Source organism: Mesoplodon densirostris, chromosome 4 (assembly GCF_025265405.1).
Source record: "Mesoplodon densirostris isolate mMesDen1 chromosome 4, mMesDen1 primary haplotype, whole genome shotgun sequence".
In the NCBI taxonomy this organism is placed as follows: Eukaryota; Metazoa; Chordata; class Mammalia; order Artiodactyla; family Ziphiidae; genus Mesoplodon; species Mesoplodon densirostris.
In genome coordinates, this window is record NC_082664.1 from 94501785 (window position 1) to 94519487 (window position 17703).

A 17703-nucleotide genomic window follows, 5' to 3' on the forward strand; every position below is an offset into this window, starting at 1 on the left:
AGCAGGCGGACTCTCAACCACTGCGCCACCAGGGAAGCCCTAGAGTATTTTTAATTTCATTTATTGTGTTGTTCATCATTGCTTGTTTCCTCTTTAGTTCTTCTAGGTCCTTGTTAAATGTTTCTTGCATTTTCTCTATTCTTTTTCCAGGATTTTGGATCATCTTTACTATCATTATTCTGAATTCTTTTCCCGGTAGACTGACTATTTCCTCTTCATTTGTTAGGTCTGGCGGGTTTTTACCTTGCTCCTTCACCTGCTGTGTGCTTTTCTGTCTTCTCATTTTGCTTATCTTACTGTGTTTGGGGTATCCTTTTTGCAGGCTGCAGATTTGTATTTCCTGTTGTTTTTGGTGTCTGTCCCCAGTGGCTAAAGTTGGTTCAGTGTGTTGTGTAGGCTTTCTGGTGGAGGGGACTAGTGCCTGTGTTCTGGTGGATGAGGGTGGATCTTGTCTTTCTGGTGGGCAAGTCCACATCTGGTGGTGTGTTTTGGGGTGTCTGTGGCCCTATTATGATTTTAGGCAGCCTCTCTGCTAATGAGTGGGGTTGTGTTCCTGTCTTGCTAGTTGTTTGGCATAGGGTGTCCAGCACTGTAGCTTGCTGGTCACTGAGTGAAGCTGGGTCTTGGTGTTGAGATGGAGATGTCTGGGAGATTTTTGCTGTTTGATATTACATGGAGCTGGGAAGTCTCTTGTGGACCAGTGTCCTGAATTTGGCTGTCCCATCTCAGAGGCACAGCACTGACTCCTGGCTGCAGCACCAAGAACCTTTTATCCACACAGCTCAGAATAAAAGGGAGAAAAAGAAAGAAAGAAAGAAGGAAAGAAAGAAAGAAAAAAAGAAGAAAGAAAGAAAGAAGATAAAATAAAATAAAATAAAGTAAATAAAATAGTTATTAAAAAATAATTAAGAAAAAAAATTTTTAAGTAAAAAAAGTATGGACAGAACCCTAGGACAAATGGTGAAGGCAAAGCTTTACAGACAAAATCTCACACAGAAGCATACACATACACACTCACAAAAAGAGGAAAAGGGGAAAAAATAATAAATCTTGCTCTCAAAGTCCACCTCCTCAATTTGGGATTGTTTGTTGTCTATTCAGGTATTCTACAGATGCAGGGTACATGAAGTTGATGGTGGAGATTTAATCTGCTGCTTCTGAGGCTGCTGAGAGAAATTTCCCTTCTCTTCATTGTTCGCACTGCTCCCGGGGCTCAGCTGTGGATTTGGCCCCGCCTCTGTGTGTAGGTCACCTGAGGGCGTCTGTTCTTCGCTTAGACAGGACAGGGTTAAAGGAGCAGCTAATTCGGGACTCTGGCTCACTCAGGCCGGGGGGAGGGAGGGGCACGGAGTGCGGGGCGAGCCTGTGGCGTCAGAGGCCGGCGTGACTTTGCACCAGCCTCAGGCGCACCGTGCGTTCTCCCGGGGAAGTTGTCCCTGGATCCCGGGACCCTGGTCGTGGTGGGGTGCATAGGCTCCCCAGAAGGGAGGTGTGTACAGTGACCTGCGCTCGCACACAGGTTTCTTGGCGGCGGCAGCAGCAGCCCCAGCGTCCCACACCTGTCTCTGTGGTTTGCGCTTTTAGCCGCGGCTTGAGCCTGTCTCTGGAGCTCCTTTAAGCAGCGCTCTTAATCTCCTCTCCTTGCGCACCAGGAAACAAAAAGAGAAGAAAAAGTCTCTTGCCTCTTCGGCAGCTCCAGACTTTTCCCTGGACTCCCTCCTGGCTAGCTGTGGTGCACTAACTCCTTCAGGCTGTGTTCACGCTGCCAACCCCAGTCCTCTCCCTGCGCTCCACCGGAAGCCCGAGCCTCAGCTCCCAGCCCCGCCCGCCCCAGCGGGTGAGCACACAAGCCTCTTAGGCTGGTGAATGCCGGTCGGCACCGATCCTCTGTGCGGGAATCTCCCCACTTTGCCCTCCGCACCCTGTTGCTGTGCTTTCCTCCACGGCACCGAAGCTCCCCTCCTCTGCCACCCGCAGTCTCCACCCGCGAAGGGTCTTCTAGTGTGTGGAAACCTTTCCTCCTTCACAGCTCCCTCCTACTGGTGCAGGTCCCATCCCTATTCTTTGTCTCTGTTTTTTCTTTTACCCTACCCAGGTACGTGGGGAGTTTCTTGCCTTTTGGTAGGTCTGAGGTCTTCTGTCAGCGTTCAGTGGGTGTTCTGTAGGAGCACTTCCACATGTAGATGTATTTCTGATGTATCTGTGGGGAGGAAGGTGATCTCCGTGTCTTACTCTTCTGCCATCTTCCCCTGATCCCCGGCATCCTGTAATTTTATTTGCTAAATCTGACAACCCTACCATGCCTAAGTGTTAGTGGGGGGTTCCTTTAGTTGCTGGGCTTAATGAGTGGTAAACACTGTTAATGACTTTCCCAGACTCTGAATTTTTCAGGTGCAAATCTGATTACTGTCTCTCAGTTTCTTTCCCCCTGCTTGCCAAACTCACTGAAGACTTTATTTAGAATATGGTAGTGTATAAACAAAATAGTAACAGCATATACCAGACAAAAAATAAACAAGCAAAAAACCCAGTGATGTAAACTCCTTTACCCTAGAAGACTCCATTCTCATATATCCTGCATTCTTATATATTATATATTGATGGTCCACAGCATCTTTTATCCACTGAATGAACAAATACAGAAAGCATCTTTTATCCACTGAATGAACAAATACAGAAAGCAATAGCTTTATGTTAGTGATTTAGTTAGCTATTTCATTCTCCAACTCAGTACATTATAATAAACAAATATTAGAAGGATTTAACAAATATTAGTTGGTTCTGAACATGGTTTGATAAGTCAGTTTCATTATTTATCTGAATAGAGCACATTTCCATATACTGCCTCTATCAGGCATCTTTACTTAAAAAAAAAAAAAAACCTGAAGCCTTAATGAATTTCAGATGCCTTATGAAGAAATAGTGGTCTAATCCACAAAATCATCCAAATACATGAGTATCATGAGGGATTAAAAACAAGTCAATGACTCAAACTTCTTGTGATTAACTCTATGTCCAAACAGGTAACCAAAAATGACCTTTCATGCAGCTTTTTAAAAATGATTCAGTGATATTCTTGATTCTAATAAGAAGCAAATTTTAGTAATGTTTAGAGAATCCTTATCAGAAGCTATTTTGATACCTGAAATGGGCACCAACTGTTGATGGATTTGATTCAGATGGCCCAATAGCAGTGTTTCTTAGTAAAATGGCCATGAGTGTTATCAAGTAAAAGCAAGAAAATTCCCCACCCTGAATGCTTTCCTAGACTGAAAATAAAATATGGATCCAGAATTGCAAAAACAAATAAAGAAACAAACACAAACTCCATTTCAGGCAGTATTCAAAACCACAGACAATGTAGATGATCTTTTCTCACGGTAACCCACATTCTGTCCCAGTCTATACTGCTACGTTTGGTTGAGCAGTTTGCCTAGCCAAGGACTTCTGGCAATTTACACAGAAAAACTGTACTAAAAAATTTTTCCCAACTGTAAAATATTTGTTTTATGCAAATATCTAAAGGGTCCTGAGACCAATAAAAGAGGGAGAGAGGAGAATGAACCAAATGTAGCTGTCCTAAATTCTGACCATTAGACAGATTTCCTAATGGCCTCTCACATCTTTTACAGCTGTGTATTTAAAATCTGGGAAAAAAAAGAAAGTGGTTGAACATCTGAATATTATTAAAGCAGAACGACCACACAAACATTAAATGATTTCTAAGTGGCATTGTCTCCTTTCATTCATCACTCTTTGACATGTTTTGGACCCCTTTGTTTTTATTATTAGGGGAAAAACAGGAGAAAAAAAAATTTTTTTAAAGGAGGAAAAATAGATTTTTCTATATGAGGCCTATAATCACCTTCAACAATTACCCTGGCATCTTTGCTTAGCATTTTAAGGCCTTTACATTTGTAATGCTAAAACCATTAATTTGCTAAATTCCATGCTTTATTCCGTGGAACTAGCTAAAGACAAGGGTCTCTGGGTTTCTAGAAAGAACTTGCTTCTTCCTGTCTGCTTTCTGTAGACTTCCTGTGACCTTTCTATCTACTTGCAGCCCAACAACTGGCTTGACTGATTTTCTACATTGAGTTCAGAAAATAGTTAGCAGTTGAATAAACACAGTCTGAATCATCTCCTGGTTGAGGTTTAAATGATGGAATGAGAAGGTTCACCCAATTGTGAGTTTTATTTAAACATATGATATTCATGGGCCTAAAGAACAATAGAACTGACCACTCACCTTCTACCAGCAGGGGCAACAAAGGAGTTTCTCTCTTTTCAGTAGCTTTGTAGGATATTGTTAGGTACCATGGAGAAAGTGATGAGAGTTTGATTGTTTTTAGTGAGTATAGATCCAAGGGAAATGTGTTATTTAAAATTTTTGTAAACCTGAATCCTCAAGATCCTTGCATTAGAAAACTTTGATCTACAAATTAGCATTGACTAAAGATCTTGGAAACCAAAATGCTATTACTTAAGAATGGGACATAGTAAACTCAGCAATCCTAACTGATAATGAAAATTGCTTGAAAAAAATAAATATGTAACATACTATTGCTGACTTAAGAGCACCGAATTTTATGCATTATTTCTCCTGATTTCCCATTTTCCCCTTAAAGGAAAAAAATATAGGTATATTTTCTTAGAAATCGTTTTTGCAGCTATTTCTTTGGTTGAATATTCTTCTGGATAAGCCTAACCCTGTTGATGATAGAAATTTTGAAAAGTAAAAATTATGCAAAAGTGCAGACTCTGTCTGCCTTCCAAGTGACTGGAGAAAAAAGTTACTTCAGATGCTTCTGTAACCTTTGCTCATTAATCAAATATTTGTACAACTGAAACAGGAGGGATCATTAGCAGAGATAGGAAAATCCATTCTTGGGAGGGATATTGCAGTTATTGACTCTGGACATAGGAGATTGAGTTTCAAGTAATGATTAGGACATCTTTGTGGAAATATGCAGCAGACAAAAGAAATTCCAGACTGAGTCTTGGGATAGAGGAAATGCTTAAGATATTGCTTTGGTATCATCTATCCATCCAAGGGAAGCAGAGAGAAGAGAGAGAGAAGGTAAAGCAGAATTCCTAGAATCAAAGCAGGTAAAGCACTCACATTTTTAGACTGAAGAAATAAAAATCAGAAGAGGCAAGGTTTGAAAAAGATCAGGATAGCTGCGTATTGTAGAAGCCAGGAGGAAAATATTTTAAGGAATAAGGTGGGCTTCAAGAGTGCCAAAATGTGCAAAGAGGGCAAGAGTACAAACATTGAGGAAAAAGTCATCGTTGGTGACTACTGAGTGACTATTAAATGATCTAATGAGGGTAGAAAACAGATTTTTGGATATGTTCCATTTAGAGAACAGAACCATCCTTGGGGAAATCCTCAAATGACTCTCTCCAGTTACATAGGAAGCCCTGATATTGGGGTATGTCTGTACAAAGACACACTATCCATAAATAATGGATCTAAGGTCCTAACTTTACCACAGATCAGAGACCACTTCACCAATGGAGTCAACTCATAAGTTCATTGAACAACTTCATTTTAAGCAGTCCAGTGTGTGAATAAATACACCATTTACTCCTAATGATACACAGAGATAATCTGTGTTCACAAGCATTAATGTTCTTTGTCTAATTTTGCTAAGGTTCTCTAAAGGCATTTTGTGAAATTGAGGACCTAGTTATGTCAGTTCTACATGTCCAGGGCCATAAGTTTTTTTATTTTTCCTCCTATTTTTTTATTGAACTTTAGTTGATTTACAATGTTGTGTTAGTTTCTGCTGTACAGCAAATTAATTCAGTTTTATATATATATATATAAAGTTATGTATAAGTTATATATATAACTTTTGTATATATAAAAAGAATGTGTATATATATATACATATATATATACACATTCTTTTTATATATTTATTTCCATTATAGTTTATCACAGGACATTAAATATAGTTCCCTGTGCTATACAACAGGACCTTGTTGTTTATCCATCCTACATATAATAGTTTGTATCTGCTAATCCCAAACTCCCAGTTCTTTCCTCCCTCACCCCCTCCCTTGGCTACCACAAGTCTGTTCTCTATGTCTCTGAGTCTGTTTCTGTTTCATAGATAGGTTCATTTCTGTCATATTTTAGATTCCACATATAAGTGGTGTCATACGGTATTTGTCTTTCTCTTTCTGATTTACTTCACTTAGTGTGATTGTCTCTAGGTCCATCTGTGTTGCTGCAGATGGCATTATTTCATTCTTTTTGATGGCTGAGTAGTATTCCATTGTATGTTTGTACCACATCTTCTTTATCCATTCATCTGTCGATGGACATTTAGGTTGTTTCCATGTCTTGGCTATTGTAAATTGTGTTGCTATGAAAATGGGGGTGCATGTATCTTTTTGAATTATAGTTTTGTCTTGATATATGCCCAGGAGTGGTATTGCTAGATCACATGGCAACTCTATTTTTAGTTTTTTGAGGGCACCTCCATACTGGTTTCCATAGTGGCTGCACCAACTTACATTCCTACCAACAGTGTAGGAGGGTTCCCTTTTCTCCACACCATCTCCAGCATTTGTTATTTGTAGACTTTTCAATGATGGCCACTCTGACCGGGGTGAGGTGGTACCTCATTGTAGCTTTGATTTTCATTTCTCTAATAATTAGCAATATTGAGCATCTTTTCATGTCTCTGTTGACCATCCATATGACTTCTTTGGAGTAATGTCTGTTTAGGTCTTCTGCCCATTTTTTGATTGGGTTGTTTGTTTTTTTGTTGTTGAGTTGTATGAGCTGTTTGTATATTTTGGAAATTAAGCCCTTGTTAGTCACATCATTTACAAATATTTTCTCCCAGTCCCTAGGTTGTCTTTTTGTTTTGTTTATGGTTTCCTTTGCTGTACAGAAACTTGTAAGTTTGATTAGGTCCCATTTGTTTATTTTTGCTTTTATTTCTATTGCCTTGGGAGATTGGCCTAAGAAAATATTGGTACGATTTATGTCAGAGACTGTCTTGCCTATGTTCTCTTCTAGGAGTTCTATGGTGTCATGTCTTATATTTAAGTCTTTAAGCCATTTTGAGTTTATTTTTGTGTATGGTATGAAGGTGTGTTCTATTTTCATTGACTTACATGCAGCTGTCCAACTTTCCCAACACTACTTGCTGAAGAGACTTTTTTCCATTGTGTATTCTTGCCTCCTTTGTTGATGATTAATTGACTGTAGGTGTGTGAGTTTATGTCTGGACTCTCTATTCTGTTCCATTGATCCATCTGTCTGTTTTTGTGCCAGTACCATGCTGTTTTGATTACTATGGCTTTGTGGTATTGTCTGAAGTCTGGGAGGGTTATGCCTCCTGCTTTGTTCTATTTCCTCAGGATTGCCTTGGCAATTCTGGGTCTTTCATGGTTCCATATAAATTTTAGGATTATTTATTTTAGTTCTGTGAAAAGTGTCATGGTTAATTTGATAGGGGTCACATTAATTCTGCAAGGCCATAAGTTTTTAAACATAGGTAATAAGAACTTCAAATTACAGAAGTGCTACACCTAGTTCCTAAAACAGTCATGGCATGAATGTATCCCCAGCCTTTATATGGCTTTCTGTTCCTAGTTATAAGCATCCTTGCCACCAGTTCTTGGTAAACACTTACTGAGTATCTACTATGTGATGGCAACCCTGAGAGTTAATTTATCCTGTTTTTATAGATCAGCCACACGACAACCTTAAACGTATTGCCCAAGATCACTCAATAGAGAGTGATAAATGAAATAGAAACTTGTACAAGGTATAGGGCTGCAAATAGGAAGGTACAACTATCTTAATTGATATAACAGGGGAGTCCTTTTAAAGTTGGGGACATTTGAGCTAGGTTTTGAAGGACAATGCAAGGCATTTATAATCAGTAGAGGAGGGAGAAGGTATTCTTGTACAAAGGCAGAGACTCACCCCACCCCCCAGATGGACCTTTGGCATTTAGTATGAAGGGCTTAGAGTAGGATATAGGGATGGAGTGTCACTTGCCTGAGGGCTTTCCTGCTTGGAACCAGGAGGGAGAAAAACAGACCAGAAAATATTAAGGAGAAGCTGAGTAAAAGTAAATAATAATGGGAAATACGGGTAAAACATGATGACAATCAAGGAGTCTGGATATAAGGGAAACTTGGACAATTCCCAGAGCTAAAGAAATAGCTGTGAGGGGTCTTTATAGAGGTTTTGTATGTTACCTAAATAGTAGCTGTTGAGGGAACTGACCTATTCTGTATAGGGATGGAGGCGTGAATAACTAGGAACATTCAGAGACCTGTCTGAACTGGATACATCATTAATGGAGGATAAACAAAAATGAGCACATGGTTTGAAGGAGCCAAGCCATGAAGGGCCTTAGGTGCTATACCAAGGAGCTTGGGCTTTCTTATGTAAGAATTTAGGAGCCACTGAGGCAGGGGTGAGAGAGAGAGTTAAGAAAGGGGTGTGATACGATTGTGATTTAGAAATTTCACTTCTGTGGCTTTGTGGAGGGAGAATAGAAACTGGAAATAGTTGAGACTAGTTTGGAGGCAATTGGAATCATCCAGAGGAGAGATGTTGTTGGCCTAAACAACAGTTGTTGTGGCAGTGGTGATGGAGAAGAGAGAATGTACTTGAGAGCTATTTAGAAGATCATACACAAAGTGAGGGCTGTTGATTGGTGTGGAGAAGTAGGAAAAATGAGGAATTGAAAAGCCCGCTTGGATTTCTGGTTTGGGTACATGATAATGCCACTAACTGAAGTAGAAACTCTAATAGGAAGAACATGTCTTGCAGAGAAGATGTTGGTCATGTTGAGACTGAGGATCTATGACATCCTGGTGAATCTGTCTGGTGTGCAGTCTAATATATTGGTCATGAGTCCAGTGGAAAAGATGAAATTGGATTTATAAGCTATTATTTTCAATTCTACAAAATTTATTCTACTTGTTACTTTTATAAGTAGGATCTAAAAGAAAAATTTACTTCACTCTCTCCAAGGATAATAATATAGTATTTTAATACAGACCCATGTGTTGGTATTGGAAGGACTATTTTGAGTACCTTGGCATGCCTATCATTCTGTTATGGGTACAGCCTGTACTTGGAGAGAGATACCTCTAATATAATCTAGAAACTCAGCCAAAAACTTAGGAGTGTTTGTCTACAGTGGTTTGCTGACTTCCTGACATATGAACTTCTGGGAGAAATTAAGGGAGAACTCACTGCACTCTAGGACAATGAGCAAACTATTCAATGAGCCCTTACATCACAAAAATTTAATTAGAGAAAACTGTGTGCAACTTGAAGAGCTAGGAGTCACAGAACGAATTCAGAGACACTCCCAGAGGACTCACAGCACATGAAAGAACATTTGCTCAAATATAAAACAACTTGCCGTTCCCTGTCCCATCCTCTAGTTGCATGACAGGACAATATGTCAAGACTTACCTATCTGTTGAGAAATGTTTTATTTCCCTCTTCTCCTGAGGCAAGAATATTAAGGAATGGAATTCAACAACCACCAAAGATTTGAAATCTGCTTCAAAAATTTGTTTTATCTTGTACCCATTTTTAAACCTTGGCAAGTGGAAAAAATAAAACTAACAATAAGCAACAGACAAAAAGCCCTGGCACAATAATGTATCATAGACCTGACTTGCCTCTTTTAAGTATTTCAGGATAATTCCAACTGACAGCAATGGAAGTTGAATCTGAGGGTTTGGGCAGAGTTTCGGCTGAGTTTAGTTCTCTTAGGCAGATATTATTTTCACTGCCTTGTCTTAAATGAATTACAGTGAAATCTTCTAGATGTTTATTCATTTGAAATTTTTGTCACAGTGATCCTAACTCAGTGAACTTTGGGTTGTGACTGTTGCTCAAAATGTGCTAAATAATATATGAAAGGTCTTTTATCTTTGCAATGGGATTTGAGGGGAGGGAAAAAGAACTGCATATTCCTGAACTTCCACTAAAAATATACAGTAGTACAGCTCTCAGTGGTTTGCCCCGTGTTGGGGGTCTAATTTAGGGGAAGCAGGAGTATGAGTACACGTCCCACCAATTTCATTGGTGTACCACTACTTTCAACCTACATAAAAACCATCAAGTCCCCAAGAAGCTTTCACACCACTTTTGACATAGACACTTATCCCAGTTACTAGGGCTCTAGAAATGATTGGCTACAGTCAACAATTATCCATTGTGATTAGGCCTGAACAAAGTGCTGGGCAGAAGGATCTCAAACTTGACATATCTAAAACTGAACATATTAGCTCTATACTTGCCCAAAAGAAATATGTTCCTCCTTCTGTTTTCCCAGTCTCCATAAATGGTGCCACCATCTACCTAGTTACCCAAGCCATGGAATGAACTCCTGATCTGGATTATAAAAAGCAATGTGGTAATAATGGTTAAGAGGAAGGATGCTGGAACCAAACTGCCTGGATTTAAATACTGGATTTATCATTTATTAGCTGTGTGACTTTGAACAAAATTCTTAGCCTTTCAGTGCCTTGGTCTCCTCAGTCAAAAAAGGGATGATAATAATAGTACTTTACTTCATAGGGATGTTATAGTTATAGGGGGTGAGTTAATATTTATAACATGCTTGGACCAGGGCTTAATACATAAGTACTCTGCAAATATTTGTTAAATAAATTCAAATACCTGTTATCCTCAGGGCCTTATCAATCACCTGGACTTTTTCTATAACAGGCTTCTAACTGATTCTTCTGTCTTCATTCTTGTTCCTCACAACTTGTCCTTCATACTATGACATGAAACCTTTCAGTGAGTCTCCTTCAACGAGCTATAGGATAAAGTTTCAACTCAGCCTCATCTCTTCCTACTTCTCCTCACATACCTCATGACCTGACCTAATTTCAAGTAAAGTTTTTCCCTTTTCCTGAGAGGTGCTTCAGCCATTGTCTACCTACCCAATTTCTATTGTTTTCAATACCAAGTTCAAGCATTCCTCGACCCATTAGACCAATCCCCTCATCTAATACAGGCACAGTTAGATATTCCCTTCTCTGTGCTCTCATGGCACTTGGCACACATTCTATCAGTAATTGTGATGCAAATATCCAACTGTGTTTATCTTTTCCACCAGTTCAGAGCTTCCATGACATCTCCAGCACCAAGTTCAGAGTTTGTCACATATTTGGAGCTAAGACATGGTGGATAAAGCACTCAAAATTACCTATGTCTCTCCAAGGAGTCTACTGTTGTACATTTTGGAGACAGAAAGGCAGAAAAGTATATAAAATACATGATGAAAACAGGCACGAATTTATTTCATATGTTAAGGCTAAAGTCACAACTCTTTATGAAGTTTATTTTATTTATTTATTTATTTTTATAATTTATTTATTTATTTATTTAGGCTGCGTTGGATCTTTGTTGTTGCGTGCAGGCTTTCTCTCTAGTTGTGGAGAGAGGGGGCTACTCTTCATTGCGGTGCGCAGGCTTCTCATTGCAGTGGCTTCTCTTGTAGTGGAGTGTGAGCTTTAGGTGCGCAGGCTTCAGTAGTTGTGGCTTGAGGGCTCTAGAGCGCAGGCTCAGTAGTTGTGGTGCACGGGCTTAGTTGCTCTGTGGCATGTGCGATCTTCCTGGACCAGGGTTCAAACCCATTTCCCCTGCATTGGAAGGCAGATTCTTAACCACTGTGCCACCAGGGAAGTCCCTATGAAGTTTTAGGTGAGCTGTTTAAGTACAGATTTGACTGATGATCAACTAAGAACAAAATGATAATGACAGCAATATTATCACAAAATTGACAAATATTTACTTTTTCAATGATCAATGTTGTCACTTCCTAACTAACAAGTAAAGACCTTAATAGCTATTTTTATGAAATATGTGAACTGTGAAGCTTGCTAAAGCTTATTCAGCTCTTACACTGTACCTGGAATGAACTAAGTACTTCACATGAGTCTACATGTAGACTCAAGTAGATATTCCTATAAAATGTAATAATTTGAACAATATTCGTTATAAAGAGTGAGTCCAAGCCTAAAGCTCCTCAAAGAAATGCTCACATATATTATGAGGGAGCAGTGAAAATATTAATAGAAACAGAAAAAAAGAGTGCCACATATTTTAAAAACTGCCTCTGTTCTTCCTTGGCTGAAGGCAGTCTTCAGGGAGTCAGAATGTCCTGTCCCTCTGTCCCTCAAAGGAGAGATTTAGGGTAGATAATACATAAATAACCTATCAAACCTGCTGTCTTGCCACATAACATTAGTAAGAGGAAAACTACACCTATAACACTAGTGCATATGTATTACATGATAATGTATATTTAGAAACATGTGAGATTCATTAAGTATTGTTTAAGCTAAAATTCTAATGTTTTGTTCAACAACCCCCCTTCCCCTGTTGCAATGCTAGCCTACAGGTATTCAATAATCAATTGCAACTTCATATTTTTTCTAAATTACCTGCTCTTTGGACAAAATCTCCCTGCCTTCTTTGCAAAGGCCCTTAGATTAAACTAGACTTTTCAGGAAAAAAATGTTCTCTTTGGAGTGTGCTCATGAGGATTAGAAAATTTCTGTTTTCTTTTGCGGGTGAAAACATACAATTTCCAATATACCTACTTTGATTTTTTTCTCAGTGTTCTGCTAATTAATCTATGCATTAGCCTCTAAATTCATATACTTTCTAGTGACTGGTTAGAAACCATTCTGAGTAGTTAAGGAAATCTTTATCCAAAGTATCTCTTTTCCTGCATATGAATATTATTGAAGCATATCTATTCCTCATCCAATCCAGCTGGGATGGTTTTATTTCTTTGGAACTTACTTCAGCTCCAACACTTGCCTATTCCCTGGAATAAATGAACTATTTCAAAGATGCCAACTCACCCTTTCTCCAACCCCAATTCCTCAGAATTAGGATTTCCTTTTGTATTTGTTAATAATTTTCCTAAATTATCCCAGGGTATTACCAGTTGTACCCAAATGGAACATTTCTTACTTGTGTACCAATTACAAACTGAAAATACAGCACAGAGTGCCCAGTCTCTACCAAATGAATCTCCTAAGTTTTATCATCAATTTATTTATTCAGATTTTGCTTGAATATCAAAACCCAATGAATGAAAAAGTAATATCTGCATATTTAAGTTAAAAGTTGGATATTTGGTTCAGTCAAACCTAAATAGTTATGTGTTCATATTGTAACTGAGAAGACAAGCACAACTATGATTTTACTCTCAGTTTCCATGTCATTGTTTCTCTGATGATCCAATCAAATCCCTTAATCACACTCATCCTTTGGCTCAAGGTGAAGAATACTCTTTGCATGGAGAAATAGTTTTTAATCAGTTCAAGATGCAGCTGGAATAAATGCTACTGGCTTGAGTAGCCATTGTTCTTGGCAAATCTCTCCAAGCAATAAACAATGAACACCACACCCTCATGAGAAAGGGAGTGAGGGATAGGGATAGTCATTGTCCTCATTTTATATTGCTAAATATTATTACAGTCTATTTATATGCTGTGGGGACTGACATATACACTTGGTACAGAATAATACAGAACAATCAGTGATTGTGAATTGCTGGAGACAAGTATTCTAAGTTTAACAAGCTCTGCATTCAGTCATGAAACTAGTGCTCATTGCAGAATCTATTAAAAAAACAGAACACTTTATCAATAAGCCAATAGGAGGAAAATTTTGGGAGCCAGTCAAGGATTGAGCATATAGATCCATATAGTGTTTATTTGGAAAAAAACCAAAGTATTCACAAGCTTTGAAAACTTTCATTGCTTATCCAAAACCACTTACACATAGCAGTGAGTGCCTCATCAATTGTGTTTTCTTTCACTCATTAAATAGGATTTCAATAAATGATACCTTTTATAGTTATGTATTTTTGATATTTTTAAAACAGAATTTCTTATTTCTTATCATGTTAAAATTGATACTTGTGGTTCAATGATGGCGGGAAATCCAATTCCACAACTTCAAACTATAAGGATTTAAACTTTGGAGCCTATGCCTTAAATTCAGAGATTTTCTTGTAGCATTGAGTATCCTCCTTAGTAAACAATTCAAACTTAAATATCTGAGTTGAACATCTTGCCAACTCTTCCTATGGATAGTCTGTGTTTTAGTGTTTTAGGCATAGAGGCTGAGAAGATAGTGTGCTATGATTGACAGGATTAGTCAGCTCTAGATTACACTCATCCTCTAAAGAAGTGACCATTTGGATATATAGAACATGCCCTTCATCCGCTGGCCTCTACCAAGGCAAGAAAATCTTATGGGAGGCATCATATTTATGGAGACAATTCAGCATAATGGTTAAGAACATGGGCATTGGATTTAGAGACCCCAGGGTAGGAGTCTTAGCTCCACTGCTTACAAACTGTGTGACTTCTGGAAATTTATTTAATGACAGTTTGCACACTATTATAGAAGGAGTACCTATCTCATAAGAGTTCCTATGAGGATTAAATAGGGCGATACACATAAAGTGCTGGTACGGAACCTGAAACATACTCAATATATATACAGTCAGCCCTTACTATTCATGGAGTTTGTACCTGTGAATCTGCCTACTTGCTAACATTTATTTATAACCACAAGATCAATACTCAGGGCACTTTCATGATCATTCACAGACATGCTCATAACAGAGAAAAATTTGTCACCCAATGAGCATGTTCCCAGCTGAGGTAGAGTAAAGCAACACTCTGCCTTCTTACTTCAGCTCTCATACCATAAACAAGTGTCCTTTTTGCAGTCTATTTAGTATGATGTTTTTCACATTTTTGTGCTTTTTGTTGGCAATTTCTCTATTAAAATGGCCTTTCTGAGGGATCAGAGAGAGGGTGGGGAGATGATTAGTGCCCTCCCCTCTACAGTCTCAAACTCAAACTGCTATTTATTAAGAGGGAATATTCCCTTTTATTTTCAGGGCCCTTATCCAGGGCCTTTTTTATTTTAGTCTGTTTGTTTTCTGTTGCAACCTTTGGGCACTCTATGGGAAGTCTCTGGGAATCATATGTGAGCCAGAGCTATGAATGGACTCAGTTCCTTAAGTCCATACATGCTATTGAGTCTACACTCCTCGTCTGATAAGACAAATTTGAGTTAAGACTGATGGCATTTTACTACAAAACAGAATTGCTTACATTCCAAATTTTTCTAGTTTATCACGTATAGTTAAAAGCCCAGAACTTATCACCTCAGCACTTTTATACATTTTCCCTCTTTCTGGAATGCTGTCCTCTCTTTCTGGGGAGTTGCACAGCCTTTCAGTTTGAAACTCAGCTTAAGTATCATCATTTTAGAGAGGCCTTCCCTAGCCATCTTATCCAAAGTAAATGCCCTGATATTCTCTATCATGGCAACCTGCAATTTTCTTCACATTTATCACTGACTGTAATTGTTTTTTATCTGACACTTGTTTATTATGTGGCGTCTACCCCAGCATCTAAGTTCCATAAGGGCAGAAATTTGTTCTCTTTTGCTCATTGTTTTCTCCTTATTTTCAAGACCTTGAATTAGTACAGACACCTAGTGAATGAATGAATCCTATTGCATTTTGTCAGTTTGAATCTTTATATATTTTATTTTCAAGCCTAAACAAAATAGTTCATTATTTGAGATGGATTACCTTCCACTTTTAAACTACCATTCTCAGCATCATCCAGCAAAAGATAGGAGAGAGAGAACAATGCACCTTAAAAATATATATTTTACTCATTTATTTTTTTTAAAGGATTGATGGAATTTCCATAGTTATATAGAAAGGGAATGGAGAAAGTCCACAGGACATATTGAAGAAATGGTCACTAATTCAGCAAGGTCATCAAGATATATAAATCAGAAAGTATCACTGTGGACTTTTATTACTGGAGTAAGAAATCCCGATTTTCTTCAATAAGCAGTAAGTAGCCTTATGAAGCTTTTGAAAACTATGATATAATAGTAGTTGTTTCTTTTTTTTTAATTTTATTTAATTTATTTTTTTATACATCAGGTTCTTATTAGTTATCCATTTTATACATATTAGTGTATACATGTCAATCCTAATCTCCCAATTCATCCCACCACCACCACCACCCCCTGCCACTTTCCCCCCTTGGTGTCCATATGTTAGAACAATGCACTTTTAACCAACCTGGTGCACTATGCTCATGTCCATCATATTAAATGTAACATCTCAGATCCTAACCCAATGTCCCAAATACATACCACACATAAAACTTCAAATAAACTGTCATTTGTTAGTAGGCCAACTAGTACTTGAGTTTCTGCATTGGGGAATCTAAATGCTAGACAAATATAACTTCGAGATTTTTATCTAGGATCTAAGATAATAATCTAATATGTGACACAGTATAAAAAAAACACTGTTCCAAGAAGCAGAAAACATGGGTCTTAATCTCCATTCTGCTACTAACTTGCTGCATTACTTTGGCCAGTGTTTTAAATCCCCGTGGGCCTCACTATCCCCATCTGTAAAAAATAAGGGTTTGGACCAGTAGACACTACAGTTCCTTCCAGCTCTCTATGGCTATAAAAGCTGAATTGAATCCATCTCCTCTTCTTTCACAGAAGAGGTGGTGGAGGCCCAAAGAGCTAAGACCTGCCAGGTCAAGTGTCTGATTGGAAGCACTACAGAAGACTCCTGCCAGGTTCTGCCATGTGCATGAAGCAGGATACTGTGTGGTAAAGACACCTTGAAGTAAGTATCCCATGAGGATATGAAGAGAAAGACGAAGTTTTTAAATCTGCATAGCTTGTGGTTTCTATTTTACAGGCAGACCTGCATGGGAAGCCAAATTGTAATGAGGATTTCTTAGTGTGCATGGAATTACAGCAATGGAGCAGGGGAAGGAAAGGAGTCTCTTGATAAGTTGAATGATATTTGAATGAGAACGTGCATTTGCTAAAAGAATTTGAGACACCCTTCCCAGCATGACTATAATGTTGTTAACCGTAATTTTAAGAGTGGGATTGGCAAAACTTGCTCTCTATGGTGGTCACTGTTGAGGTTTGCTTCTGTGACCTTCCTTCCCCCTCACTCCCAGCTTTCTTGAAGTATGATTGACAGATAAAAATTGTTTGTACTTAGGTAGTAAAATATGATGTCTTGATATATGTATACATTGTGATATGATTACCACAATGAAGCTAATTAACATATCTATCACCTCACATTGTTACCCTCCTTTATTTTTGTGGTGAGAACTACTCCCTTAGCAAAGTTTAAGTGTACAATATAATACAATACATAATATTATTAATTTCTATAGTCACCATGCTGTACATTAGGTCACCAGAACTTATTCATCTTATAACTGAAAGTTTGTACCCTTTGACCAACACCTCCTTATTTCCTCTACCCTCCCAAGCCCCTAGTAACCACCATATTACTTTCTGTTACTATGAGTTGACTTTTTTTTTTTTTTTTTTTAGATTCCACATATAAGTGAGATCATGCAGTCTTTGTCTTTCTTTGTCTGGCTTATATATCACTGGGCCTAATGTCCTTCATGTTAATCCGTGTTGTGATAAATAGCAGGATTTCCTTTCCCCATTGAATCTTCTTGGTTTCCTTGTCAAATATTATTTGACCATATATATGTGGGTTTATTTCTAGGCTCTCAAGTCTGTTCCATTGGTCTGTGTCTGTTTTTACGCCAGTACCATACTGTTTTGATTAC